Source organism: Rhinichthys klamathensis, unplaced genomic scaffold (assembly GCF_029890125.1).
Source record: "Rhinichthys klamathensis goyatoka isolate OS25496 unplaced genomic scaffold, OSU_Roscu_1.1 h1tg000249l_1, whole genome shotgun sequence".
NCBI classification, from domain to species: Eukaryota; Metazoa; Chordata; class Actinopteri; order Cypriniformes; family Leuciscidae; genus Rhinichthys; species Rhinichthys klamathensis.
The window spans coordinates 1,590,803-1,606,044 of NW_026606771.1; positions in this window are offsets into that span (position 1 = coordinate 1,590,803).

Consider the following 15,242-nt stretch of genomic DNA (forward strand, 5'->3'; position numbering starts at 1 on the left):
TTTTATACATTGGAATACTTGATCACTCGAGCGTCACATCACTGCGTCATCAGCAGTGCTTAAAGGATCTGCCCTTATGTTGTTAAAGTTTGTTTATTTAAGAAATTAATAATAAATAATAATAAAGCAAGATACCTTGTTGGAATATGTGAGTTGTGTGCTTTATGTAAACTACAAAAGTAAAGTATAAATTCAAATGATTGTGACAGATGTGAAGGGGGAGGAGAATTGATACGTGCGTCATGTTTAGTCGATAAAACTCTTCCGCAAAGGGTACACCTGTGTATCCTCGCTCATAGCTCCTCTGAAAGCCTCCTCGCTCCTCGATCCTCGCCTCCTCGCGGTGCAATTAGAGAATTGAGATGTCCTTCAAGATGGCTGAGCTCGATTGGTTTCCGGGTCATAGGATGGAGGACGGAGGAGCGAGGAGAAGAGGAGGGATATTGAGATGCACCCTTATTGTCTCTTTGTTCCCCACTAAATAATGTTTTTTTCACTAAATGTTCAGATTTAATACAATTATTGTTTTTCTAGACTAAATTTTACTGAGTTATCCACTAATCTAGTTTATAATATAATTTTTGTCATAGGTTATGATCATATATTTTTTTTGATTTGTTGTTTTTATTTATAATGAAGTTGTCTGTATTAAGTAGATTGTGTTTAACACACAAAAGAGTGATTATCAGTTCAACACACAGAGTTATAGAAATTCTACTTGATTTAAAAAAAACTGCGCTGGTATTGGACCGGTATCGGTTGATACTCCGAATTTTTGGTATCGGATTGGACTCGGTTCAGAAAAAATGATATCGGGACATCCCTAATATTTTCTGGTAGGCTATATCTAAGATACCCAGGAGCTCTGTTGACATAGGCTTAGCTTGCATGAATTGAGTCGTTGAACACAGCAGGAGAGAACGCAACGTTAGCCAGCTAGGCTAGCTAAAGCTCAGGTGGAAAATTATTAGCTAACGCTACGGAGGCCATAATATTTTTGACTCATGGCTGAAGTTAAGTTTCTCCAGCTCTCCAGGTTGGCAAAAAATGCATCTCAAAATGCATCAGATTGATGCTTTAAAATATGGAATATTTAAAATTTTCTTACGGGGGAGCATGCCCCCGGACCACCCTAGAGGGGTAATATCCTTCTCAACTTTTTCACCCCTGACCCCTTTTCATGCCTGCTATAGTTCCTTTTCCAGACTTAAACAAGCACACTGTTGGAGTGATTTATGTGTGTGTGTGTGTATTGTCACGGCCGGCTCGCAAGCCGCAACAAAGAAGGAGACAACACGTTGGATAATGCTCAAAAAGAATAACATTTATTTAAGTAAGAATAATTAAATGAGACGAGACGCAAAACAAAGCAACAATCGGATCCAAGACACAAACGGCACGAGAATGGTGAGAGCGCGCCCCGCAACAGGTGAAGGGAACTGCTTTATTTGCCGGCATCAGTTCCAACACAGGTGTAACTCCTTAATCAATAATGACGTCACTCACTCTAACTCCATCCTGCAAACCAAACAAAAAGAAACACACAAACCACAAATATAACCCATACTGGGTTCATAACACCCTCCCCCATAGAAAAGGGTTGACATTTATGAATCCCAACTTAAACCCTTCACCCGATAACCCCACATTACTGTATGACACCAACTTCATCTTACCCCCAATGTCCTCAGCAACTACGGGCCCTGTAGAAGCAATCTTAGGAGAGTAAAGGAAAGCAAGACAAAACATTGTTCATAAACAGTTAAGAAGAGTAAGGAACTCTAGACAATGCGTCTGCCACCACATTGTCAGTACCTTTGATGTGTCGAATTTCAAGGGTGTATGACTGTAGGAAGAGGCACCAACGAGTCAAACGTTGATTTGGGCACCGCAAAGAGTGTAAATAAGTAAGTGGGTTGTGGTCAGTGTACACGACCAAAGAATCTGACACTGATCCCACATACACCTCAAAATGCTGTAGGGCCCAAATCAGCGCTAAAGCCTCTCTCAATCACCGAATAATTTAACTGATAAGAAGAAAACTTCTTTGAAAAATAGCTCACGGAACGATGAATTCCCTCATCATTAGCTTGTAACAATACAGCTCCCGCACCCACGTTGCTAGCATCCACACACAACCTAAAAGGGCGGTCAAATTTGGGAGCTGCTAACACAGGAGCGGAAGTAAGCACTGATTTAGCTGCCTCAAAAGCTTCCTGACAGACAGAAGTCCAGATAAAATCGGCTTTTGCCTTCAGCAAATCAGTGAGTGGGGCCACCACGGTGGAAAAATTCCTACAAAATCCCCGGTAGTAACCCACTAACCCCAAAAAACACATCAACTCCTTTTTGGTGGATGGAGAAGGAAATAGATCAATGGCCTCAACCTTGGCCCGAACTGGACGCACACAACCCTGTCCAACGACCTTACCCAAGTCAGTCACGGTGGCCTTGGCAAACTCACATTTGGCCAAATTGACCGTCAGACCAGCCTCAACAAAACGGGAGAACAGATCTGCAATACGACTCAAGTGCTGCTCCCATGAATCACTAAAAACCACCACATCGTCCAAATAAACCGCGACTCCCACCAATCCAGAAACAACCCTATTCATAAGTCGCTGAAACGTTGCAGGCGCATTTCTGAGACCAAAACTCATAACATTATATGAAAATAACCCCTCAGATGTAATAAAGGAAGAGATCTCCTGAGCCCTTGGGGTCAACGGAACCTGCCAGTAGCCCTTGAGCAAATCAAACTTACTTACAAATTTCGCGGCCCCAACCCGATCAACACAATCCTCAATACGAGGAAGTGGAAAGGAGTCTGGTTTCGTCACTTTATTTACTTTCCTATAATCCAGTGTTTCTCAACCTCTCCTGCAGGGACCCCCTGACAGGCCATGTTTCTGTTTTAACCCTGAAATGGCACACCTGATTCAAGTCATTAAAGGCTTAATGAGTAGTTGACTAATTGATTAATTGAACTATTCCTACTCTAATTACTCATTAAGCCTTTAATTACTTGAATCAGGTGTGCCATTTCAGAGTTAAAACAAAAACATGGCCTGTCAGGGGGTCCCTGCAGGAGAGGTTGAGAACCACTGCTATAATCGGTACAAAACCGATAAGTTCCATCAGCTTTATTGACAAGCAAGCAGGGGGATGCCCAGCTGGAAAATGATGGCCGTGCAATGTCATGATCTAACATATATTGAACTTCAGCAACCAGATGTAAGAGTTTATTTGGGGACACACGATAAAAATGTTGGCGAATGGGCTCAGCATCCCCAACATCAATATCGTGCTCCGCCCAATGTGTACACGAAGGTACATCACCAAATAAAGAGACATGATGATTAATAAGAGCAGTCAAGTCGGTACGTTCACTTTCTGTTAAATGGGTCAACATTTTATGGACATTCTTCAGAGTCTCTGAATTTTTAAGACGTCCCAACAGCACCGTATCCTCAGGGAAAGAAACCCCTTCATCAATTTCCTCTTCCAAAGGAGCAGGGGAAATGCTCTCAACTACCAGTGCAGACTTCACATCTGCTCTGGTCTCTAAAGCTTTAGGAGAACGACAATAATACGGCTTCAACAAATTAATATGACACAGCTGTGTTGACTTCCTTCTCTCTGGGGTGGCAATAAGATAATTTAAGTCAGTAACTTGTTTCACCACTACATACGGACCAGTAAACCGAGCTTGAAATGGTGAGCCCTCCACAGGTAACAGAGCCAACACTTGATCACCAGGCATAAATTGTCGTTTCTCAGTTCGCCGATCGTAAAGTGACTTCATACGTCCCTGCGAAGAATGCAATTGTTCTCTTGCCATCTTACCTGCTTCATACAATCTGCGCTTAAAGTCATTCACATAACTTAACAAATTCTGAGGCGGTGTACCTTCAGTCCAATTATCGCGGAGCACAGCCAGTGGTCCCCGAACGGTGTGCCCAAATACCAAATCATTGGGACTAAAATGAGTACTTTCCTGGCTCACCTCACGCGCTGACAACATCAACCACGGCAATCCCTGCTCCCAATCACCCCCCAGCTCTGTACAATAAGCACGCAGTAGGGACTTCAACGTCTGATGGAAACGCTCTAAAGCCCCTTGGCTTTGGGCATGATAAGCACTAGCTTTATTGTGCTTAATGTGCAACAATTTCAAAACCTGCGAAAACAAATGAGACGTAAAATTAGAACCTTGATCACTTTGCACAATCTTTGGAATGCCAAAAATAGAAATGAATTGAGTCAAGGCCTTCACCACCGACTTTGCAGTGATCGTACGGAGGGGATAGGCCGCAGGGTACCGAGTCGATGCACACATCACAGTGAGCAAATAAATACTACCTGATTTTGATCTAGGCAGTGGGCCTACACAATCGATGATCAAGTGCTCAAAAGGTGGACTAACAGCTGGAATAGGAAACAGTGAAGCAGGTTTGATCTTCTGATTCGGCTTGCCTGTTAGTTGACAGGTATGACATGTCTGGATATACTTTGACACATCCTTCTTCAATTTAGGCCAAAAAAAATGACGAAGGATTCTGTCATAAGTCTTTCTTACCCCTAAATGTCCAGCAAGTTTATCATGAGAAATCTCCAACACCAATGAACGATATTTCTCTGGAACTACCACCTGCAAGATAGGATCCCCAGCAAAGTCACTTCCATGAGGAATCCATTTCCTCACCAACATTCCATCCTGCAAGAGATAACCCTGAGCAACATGCCTAATTTCATCAGGAGACATCACACTCTCAAACAATTTATGGAGAGAAGAATCAAGTTTCTGCTCCTGGATCAAATCAGAAGAGGAAACAGAAAAGTCATCAGGCAAGGAAAATGCTGGTCTACCCAAAGAATCAGATGTTAACCTTGGCTGTGCAGAGGTCATGGATCGAGTTACAGCACAAGCAGTAAATACCTGCGGAAAGTTCTTGTTGCTCTCATCAGGACCTGGAAGGGGAAAAGATGAAACAACAGGAGGTGAAAAGGTAACAGGCCAAACCCTGCCCCCTGCCAAATTATTTCCCAGGATTATATCCCCCTCCACTGGTAATGATGGACGCACTCCAACCACCACTTCTCCTTTCACAAGTTCAGATGACAACTTAATTTTATGTAATGGGACAGATAGGACATTTAACCCAATTCCCCTAATAAGAACACTAGTCTCAGTATCACTCACAGAGGAAAAAGGCAGCACGTCCTGCAAAATAAAGGACTCCGAAGCTCCCGTGTCCCTCAGTATCGTTACTGGAACATTTGTCTCTTTACCAACAAGCGACACGTGCCCATAAGTAATAAAAGGTGCATAATCTCCATCTTTTAACTGGTCAACTGCTGTAGGAGATCCTTCAGAAGACAAGCCAACAGAATTCAACAATGGTGCCACAAGACCTGCTGGTTTAACGCGAAGAACCTTTCCTCCTTTACTCCTAGCTTTAAGCACAGGACACTCATTTTTCCAATGGCCTTTACCACGACAATAGTTACAGATCAGAGATGAATCCTTGGGCATGCGATCTACTTTACCTTCAAAAATATCATCCCTTTTCCAAAACTCAAAACTACTCTTGTGCGTTAAAACATAGTCATCAGCCAACTCAGCAGCTTTAGCAGTTGTTTCAGCTTTCTGCTCATTTATGTATGTTGCTATTCGAGCAGGAACAGAGTTCTTAAACTGTTCAAGCACAATTAAGTTAGTCAACTCTTCAAACGTGGTTACCTCAGATGCCATACACCAACGATTAAACGCAGAAGTGAGCTCCCTAGCAAACTCCACATGAGCCTCCTTTACACCCTTGGACAATGTTCTAAATTTTTGTCGGTACGCTTCTGGTACTAACTCATAAGCTTTTAAAACTGCCGCTTTAACGGTATCATAATCGTTGCAGTCCAAGTGTGACAGGGCAGAATAAGCTTCTTGAGCCCGGCCAGTGAGCATACACTGTAAAAGCAGTGTTCGTTCCTTACTAGGCCAACCTCTTGCCTCCGCTATTCGCTCAAACAATATAAAAAAGGTATCTGGGTCTCGCTCGTTAAACTTAGGCATTAACCTCAAATTTCCAGCAGTGTCAAACACTGGAGAAGCACCCTGCAAATCATCAGTTGAACCATTTAGCCCACCTTCTCTTATGATCTCCAAGCGGTATTTCTGCAGCTCAACATTAGTCTGTTCATTTCTAGTTTTCTCACGCTCTACTTCCAACTTCAAACGTTCCTGTTCAAGCTGTAACAACAATAAACGTTCCTGTTGTTCAAAAGTTAAAGAGCCGACATGAGGTTTAACTTGAGAGGTGATAGCTGTATCTGACTTTTCAAACAAGACGGCCTTCTCTATTAGTCTTGTTTTAAGTACCTCTCTAATTGTACTATCCTTTAACCTCTTATCTCCAAGTTCAATTTCATAATGATCCGCAATTTCAAATAACTGATCTTTTGTACATGAACCAAGCAAACCTTCAGAAGGAGAACTAATAAACTCTACAACTAGATTAGACATCTTTCCACCTTAAAATGCACGTTACAAATAGAAGTGTTTTACAAACCTCAGCAGGAGTAATAAAATGGTTCCCTCTCCCTAGCTATAACAAAAAAAAAAAAATTCTAGCTAACTCAACCCTATAATCTTCATGTGGTTACTGGTGAGGGGTATTTTAAGCACCAAATCCCACTAGTACGAAGAAAAGCAACCAGCACGCTGGCGACTCACTCATACCATGGATATGCACCCGAGACCACTGCTCTACTCACGTTCGCCACACAAAAATAAAAAAAAATTACATTCTATCCACTTGTTCCAAAAGGGAACGAGCAGCTGAACCTAACCAGGGAACACAAATAATATTCCTCCCACAAAAGGATTTGCAAAAACACTTACCTTCTACAGATACAGTCCTCCACACATTCCGTTGTCAAAACCAAACAAATCCAACGCGTATTTCCTTCAAAGTACGATGTATAAAACATCCCAAACAATAGCGCTTAACAAACGATCTCTCTTACAATTTTACATTCGGTTAATCAACACGCAAATTACCTTACAAAATAACCAAACGCAAAAAAAACAAAGCGCTTCCAAATCATGACGAAATACAACTGGAATTTTCAAACGTTAAAGGACGGACGAGCCCCCATTTGTCACGGCCGGCTCGCAAGCCGCAACAAAGAAGGAGACAACAGGTTGGATAATGCTCAAAAAGAATAACATTTATTTAAGTAAGAATAATTAAATGAGACGAGACGCAAAACAAAGCAACAATCGGATCCAAGACACAAACGGCACGAGAATGGTGAGAGCGCGCCCCGTCACAGGTGAAGGGAACTGCTTTATTTGCCGGCATCAGTTCCAACACAGGTGTAACTCCTTAATCAATAATGACGTCACTCACTCTAACTCCATCCTGCAAACCAAACAAAAAGAAACACACAAACCACAAATATAACCCATACTGGGTTCATAACAGTATAGATAGTTAAATAGATATAGATAAATATCTACACAGAATAGCCTATATGTATATATATATATTTAATATTCATGTATTATTTATTTGTGTTTCTGTGAATAGCTGTTGCAGTTCTACAAATAAAGCATTCTATCTTTTTACCTATCAATTAAATTAGCTACAAAAAAATGCACCTGAATGCAGGAAATTAAGTGTTTAATGCCCAATGTTTCCTGGGGGAGGTCCCCCAGACCCCCCATTTATATTATTATTGCTTATTATTATGTGCCTCTGAGTAGAAGTAGTAGTTACCAAAAGCGGGGGTGGGAGGGTGGTGGGGTCTGGGCTAAGCCCCCAATGTATCAAGACCCTAGCAACGCCCCTGTGGTGCGATAATAGAGTGAATTCACAAATGAGATTGTGAATGAGTATTTTGGTTCAATAATGCAATGTTTACAAGTGCCAAATGACTGAAGTCGAGGATGAATGTGTTGTTTGCATTAAAAATGTAATAGAGTTATTTTTGCAAACACATGTCATGAACACACAGGGTTTATTCACGTGAAAAATGTATATTATATGTTATGATTGGATATCATTTTATAGTATGTTTCATTTGTGGAACTAGTAATCAAGGAAATAATGTATATATGTAATTCTGTTATATATTGTGACTTCTCTTGAAGTGATGTTTTGTCATTTATTGACGTGTGAAATTGTTTGAACCATTTTGAATGGCTGAAAAAAAACAATACACAGACTTCCATAGTCTCAGCCTCAGACGTCACGCCCACGGAACGTTGGCTAAACGTCTGATGCATATGGTACACTTAACTGGAAACACTTCAGGAATGTCGAAGTCGTCATCTGATTGGTTGAATTGTATCGGATTTCCGGGGGGCGCGAGTGTCGCGTTTATTTTCGGTCTGCCGGGAAACAAAGCGCAGACCCTTCTTATACTGTCTATGGCGCAGACGTGTGATTGCGGAAGAAAAACTGTTGTGTTTACATGAGTGACAATGAGCATTTATCAAGATCAGCTAAACGTAGGATTCTCAAAAGTATGCGAGGTTGTTAAACGTATTGCACCCTTATACATTGTATTACGGTATTGACTACCCGTATTGTTATATTTGAAGGTATACGGTTATGTACGTGATGACGTTACGTTTTTCTTTACGTCTCATGTTTCTAAGTTGAGAGAACATGTGAACTGATGTGATGTTCAAGTGAAGCTTGCTAATAAAATCCTGCAAGAGGATAAACAGCACTGAACAGCGTTTCGTTTGTTTTTCCTGCACGCGAGTGAAGGTGAATTGCGCACTCGGATGCTCAACAGGTTATGGGCCCAGGCACGGAAACAAACGAGCGTGAGTAAAGACAGACGCGCCGTATCAACGTTACGCGTTCTATGAAGCTAGAGAAGCAGCTAACTGAAGTGACCTAAGAAGAAAAGTCGGCGGGAAGATGGCAAACAGAGCGGTAGGAGTCCTAGCAAATCAATCTTTGTTTGATGGATCCGAAGACAAATATGATCTTTGGGAAACGAGATTCTTAAGCTGTTTACACACTCTAAAGTTAAAAGAAACTATCTTGCATGAGCCCACTGATGCTAACGCGGAACAGCTAGCCGAAGACAGACGGAAGAATGCTGATTGTTATGCTGAACTTGTAAGACTGATAGATGATAAAAGCCTATCACTGATAAGACATGAAGCTGCTGACGATGGCAGGAAAGCCCTTAAAATACTGAAAGAGCATTATTCGGGGAAAAGCAAGCCACGGATAATAAATATGTACACATCGTTAACTCAGCTACGCATGGCAGACAACGAGAGTGTTACTGACTACTTGATAAGAGCAGAAAACATCATCACAGCACTGAGAGATGCTGGAGAAGCCATGAGTGATGGATTAACCATAGCAATGATTCTCCGTGGATTACCAGATATTTTCAAACCGCTAGCCGTCCACATAACACAGAATGAGGACGACGTTACGTTCACAGATTTTAAGAGAAGACTGCGAATTTACGAAGAGGCGGAGAAAATGAAAGTAACTGAATCCACAGATAATGTGATGAAGACGCAGACGAGACAAGGAAAAGGTCCTCTCAGGTACCACACAAAAGAAAGAAAAGAGGAAGACACAAATGTGACATGTTACAAATGTGGAATAAAGGGACACAGAGCGAGAAAGTGTTACAAGAGAGTGTGGTGCAATCATTGTAAAAATAGTACACACGCGGAGTTCCTGTGCAAGAAAAAGGGCGACCAAGATGGCGTCAGAAAGGTTACAGAAGAACACGTTAATGACCAAGATCATCTCTTCAAAGCTGAACACTCAGAATATGAAAAACTGCAGAACAAAGTGAAGATGAAAGGCATCATGGTAGACGCTGGAGCGACGTCTCACATTGTGAGTGACATCACAAAATTCAGAAGTTTTGATAACTCATTTCAACCAGAGACTCATTCAGTAGAATTAGCCGACGGTACGAAGTGCAATGGAATGGCGCAACAAAGAGGAACGGCAGTGATTTATCTCATAGATGATGCTGGAAAGCAGCACACTGCACAGCTACGGGACGCACTATACATGCCTTCATACCCACATGACATTTTCTCGGTAGCTAGAGCAACAAATGGAAGAGCAACAGTCATTTTCAAAAAGGGAGACAGCCACTTGATTACCAAAGACGGAAGCAGGTTTGATATACATGAAAGTGGAAACTTGTACTATTTACCAACACTAGAAGAGGGCGTTGACCAGTGCAAAGTGTGTCATGATTTACAAACCTGGCATGAAATTTTGGGACATTGTAACCATGAAGATGTACAGAAGCTACAAGGTGTAGTAAGAGGCATGGAGATAAGAGGAAACAAAATGAGACCGGAACAGTTATGCGAAGTGTGTACAAAAGGAAAATTCACGCAGACCAGAAACCGGGAGCCAGACAGAAAAGCAAAGAAACCTCTGGAACTGATTCACACGGATCTGGCCGTTCTTATGCCAACACAGAGCAAAGAAGGACACAGATATGCACAGTCATTTACAGATGACTATTCAGGTACGATGTTTGTGTACTTCCTGAAAACTAAAGGTGACACAATACAAGCTACTGAGAAGTTTTTAGCTGACATTGCACCTTATGGAGAAACCAAGTGTATCCGTTCAGATAACGGCACTGAATTCATGAGTCGAGATTTCCAAACGCTGTTGACAAGGAGTAAGATTAGACATGAAACATCTGCACCTTATTCGCCACATCAGAATGGCACAGCGGAGAGAGGATGGAGAACAGTTTTTGATATGAGCAGATGCTTGCTGATAGAGAGCGAGTTGCCAGATGAGTTGTGGAACTACGCAATGCAAACATCAGCCTACGTGAGAAATAGGTGTTACAGTAGACGCACAAAGAAAACGCCATATGAGTTATTCACAGGGAAAAAGCCAGATGTTTCAAAAATGCAGAAATTCGGATCAATATGTTTTGCTTACAAACAAGAGAAGAGCAAACTGGACTCAAGATGCGAACAAGGTGTTTTTATAGGCTACGACAAGAACAGCCCCGCCTATCTAGTATACTACCCTAACACCGGAAAAGTCCAAAAACACAGATTGGTGAAGTTCACAACATAGACAACCAGTGAAAGAGAAAAACGAACATCTGAGACATACACAAGATGTGAAGACATGGATCCAAATATCTTCAGCAGTGAAGTCAGTGCCGCCGATAATGTGGAGGATGAACCAGATCATGGTGTTCAAAGTGTTGTTTCAGAGACTTTGCCCGAACAGGCTGCTCCCAATCAATCGGGTAGAGCTACAGAATCCGAGATCAGAAAGAACCCCCCAAGAACCAGGAAGAAGCCAGCTTACCTACATGATTTTGAAACTGAGGATGCTGAAGACAAACTGCAAACATGCATAGATTTTTGCTACAGGGCAGTATGTGATATACCTCAAACCTACCAGGATGCCATAACATCAACAAAATCCAAGCAATGGAAGGATGCTATGGACAAAGAAATGCGATCATTGGAAGAGAACAAGACCTTCACACTCACTAAACTACCACCAGGAAAACAACCAGTCGGAGGAAGATGGGTTTACGGACTTAAAAGAGACATTGACGGATCTGAAAAATACAAGGCAAGATTTGTGGCGAAAGGATACAGTCAGAAACAAGGGACTGACTATGATGAGACATTCTCCCCAACAGCTGACATGACAAGTGTGAGAATAGTTTTGCAAAAAGCAGCACAGGAAAACCTAATCCTGCACCAAATGGATGTCGAGACAGCTTACTTGCATGCACCTATAGATCACGAAATCTATAGGTAAATCTATAGTATATCTGGGCATAGATTTTGAACAAGCAGAGGGTCTAGTTAAAATGTCACAGGAAAGATATGTGAGAAGAATACTAGATCGTTTCAACATGCAGAACTGTAAATCAAGGGAAACGCCATGTGAACCAAAACTTGATTTTACAGAAAATGCAGAAAAAATGAAAGAGCCAAAGATGTTCAGGGAGGCAGTAGGAAGTTTAATATACTTGTCCACTTGTACAAGACCAGACCTAAGTTTTGTTTGTCAGTAAATTATCTCAGTATTTTGCTGAACCAACAGAACAGCACTGGAACACAGTTAAACATGTGTTCAGGTACCTTAAAGGTACAGCAGAACAGCAATTATGCTTCAGGAGAAATGATACAGAGAGGCTAGGTCTGAGAGTGTATAGTGACGCCGACTGGGCATCTGACACAAAAGACAGACGTAGTACTTCAGGGTACTGTGTTAATCTGAGTGAAGAAAGCTCTTTGATCTCATGGAAAACCAGAAAACAACCGACAGTAGCGTTATCTACTTGCGAAGCAGAGTACATATCTTTGGCATCAGCCATGCAGGAATGTATCTACCTAGAACAGTTGCTTAAGGGTATGGACACATACAAATATGCACAAACAAAGGTGTTCGAAGACAACCAAGGTACCATTGCACTAGCCAGAAACCCAATCTGTAGGCAAAGGTGCAAGCACATTGATATCAAATACCATTTCATAAGAGAAATTGTAAATGATGGCAAAGTTATTTTGGAATATTGTCCTACAGAGACAATGGTTGCTGACATAATGACAAAGCCAGCCACCAAGCAGAAGTTAAAGAGGTTTAGTCGGGATATGTTTGGAACTTAAAAGTGTAAAAATGTTTTGTATACATTCAATTTATGTAAAGGAGAAAATTTTATTTTATGTTTAATTTGATGTTATAGAAAATACAATGGGCTAAGAGTGAGTGGGGGTGTTAAACGTATTGCACCCTTATACATTGTATTACGGTATTGACTACCCGTATTGTTATATTTGAAGGTATACGGTTATGTACGTGATGACGTTACGTTTTTCTTTACGTCTCATGTTTCTAAGTTGAGAGAACATGTGAACTGATGTGATGTTCAAGTGAAGCTTGCTAATAAAATCCTGCAAGAGGATAAACAGCACTGAACAGCGTTTCGTTTGTTTTTCCTGCACGCGAGTGAAGGTGAATTGCGCACTCGGATGCTCAACAGAGGTTCACGGCGTAGACTCTTTAAGAGATGTCCAGGAGTTTTGTTTGAGGCACTTAGTGGAGACAAAAAGAGATATTTTAGCCTGTTTGCCGACGGGATTTGGGAAGAGTATTATTTTCCAAGCCTGGCCGACCCTTTGTCAGCATTTATAAGGATTCCCAGCAGATCCAACTTTACTAGTTGTGTGTCCCCTCCTATCTATTACATAGCTGTCAACCCTCCCGTTTTTTCCGGGTTTCTCACGTATTTTAGCTCTTTTCCCGCTGTCTTCCCGTTTTATTATTTTCCCGTAAAATATCCCGTATTTTTACGCTCTGATTGTGTGAGACGTACATGCTCGGGCAGATTCGGCTTGAAGTCGTGCATCGTCGGATGCGGCGCCGCGCGCGCTGTTACAAAAAAAGCTGTGCACACAGCCAAGCGAAATGGGGTCTTGCCGGTCTTGCGCATCCAACTCGTGCGGACGCGTCAAGTATAAACAATTATACTCCGTGTCAGCGCGCGCTTTGATCGGTAAAGGAGCACAGACCTCTCCCTAATCATCTCCAGCAGCCCCCGAAGCACCACGTACCGTTTCCCTCGTAAGCTGATATTAGTATTTAAACATTCTCTGATAAAATTTTTTTTTTAAATGACACACTTTCTCTCATACACACACACACTTGTCTCTTTCTCTCTCACTCATTTGTAGTTATAAACTCTTTAGACTTTTAATGATTAGTGCTTTATTTTTAAAGTTTGTGGTGGGTAAGAATCTTGTAAAAAAAAATCCCTTATTTTGGGGATGGATTCCGGGAAATCTCCCTTATATTCAATGTTCAATGTTGACAGCTAGGATCTATTATGGAAGATCAAGTGAAGTACCTAACTGTGAAGGTAGGCCTATCAGCCGCGTTTGCGGGCAAACATGAAACAACAGACGCTGACATCGCCGCTGGCCGATTCAGTATTGTGTTCGGTTTTCTTCTCCTTCTCTGATTTTCTATGCTGACTGACTTGTTGCACGCCGGTCTGTTGTTGTGGGGACATTTCCACGCCCCGAAACGTGACGCTGAACGAAACGAACTGTAATTGGTTGTTTGACATGTCGGTCAAACGGCCTTATGGGCGGGCCTCTGGCAAAGAAAGCTGCTATGAGTTCCAGACCTTCAGCCGTCAGTCTGAAGGTCTGGCTACGCGAGACTAAGACTTCCATGACTGAAGCAGCAGCAGCTCTGTGTCCTGTGCATTATTAATTATCTCCCCTCATCAGGCGGTGAGGGTACTACACATCCATCGAAATGGTTTCATCTCTGAGATATGAGAGGTGACGATTAGAGGTCTGCACGGGCTTTAAACTGAAGCCCGAACCCGGCCCGTACCCGCGATCATTTAACCCGACCCGACCCGACCCGACAATTACATTTACATATTAAGCCCGAACCCGACCCGAACCCGAGGTCCATTCTGTTTCTCACAGCAATACCATTTTTGCAATATGCTACGTTGTATTTAATGATTGCTTGACTGACATATTAAACAAATATATGTAGGCACAGCGGCCCTATCAGCAGGCAGCACAGCAGTAAGAGAAAAAACTTACCAAGTAATTTTTTGCTTTATCAGACTCATGGTTTGCTTGTTGTCGTCGGCTGTCTGTATTGTTACTGAAATAGGGCGCGAGAGCGGTAGCACATGCGCAAAACAGTTTTGTGATATAAATGATATGATAAAATAAAACAAATAATTAAAAAAATTATATTTATATATCATTATATTTGAGAGAGAGAAAATCGCGCACATATTGCACATCTGCGCACGTAGCCTATACTTTCTCTCTCTCGCGTGCCGGTCACCACAACACAGCAAGCAGGCAAAGCACACGGCACGCAAACTATATATAGCCTATTTAGTTTTTCTTAGTTAAACCCGAACCCGACCCGAACCCGAGGCTGTTCATTAACATTAACCCGAACCCGACCCGAAACCCGCACATTTTTCGGGACCCGTCGGGCTCGGGTCGGGTAGATGACCTCTAGTGACGATGCATCCATAGGAGGGGTTTCCTCTCTGTAGTGGTGACAGGTTTTAGTGGTAACAACACATCCATCGGAATGATTTCCTCACTGTGGTAATGGTTTAGTGGGATAAGAATGGGGGTTTAAGCTTCATTGGGGTCATCAGGTGGGCACCCCCCTTCTCTGGTGTATCAATGATAGGCC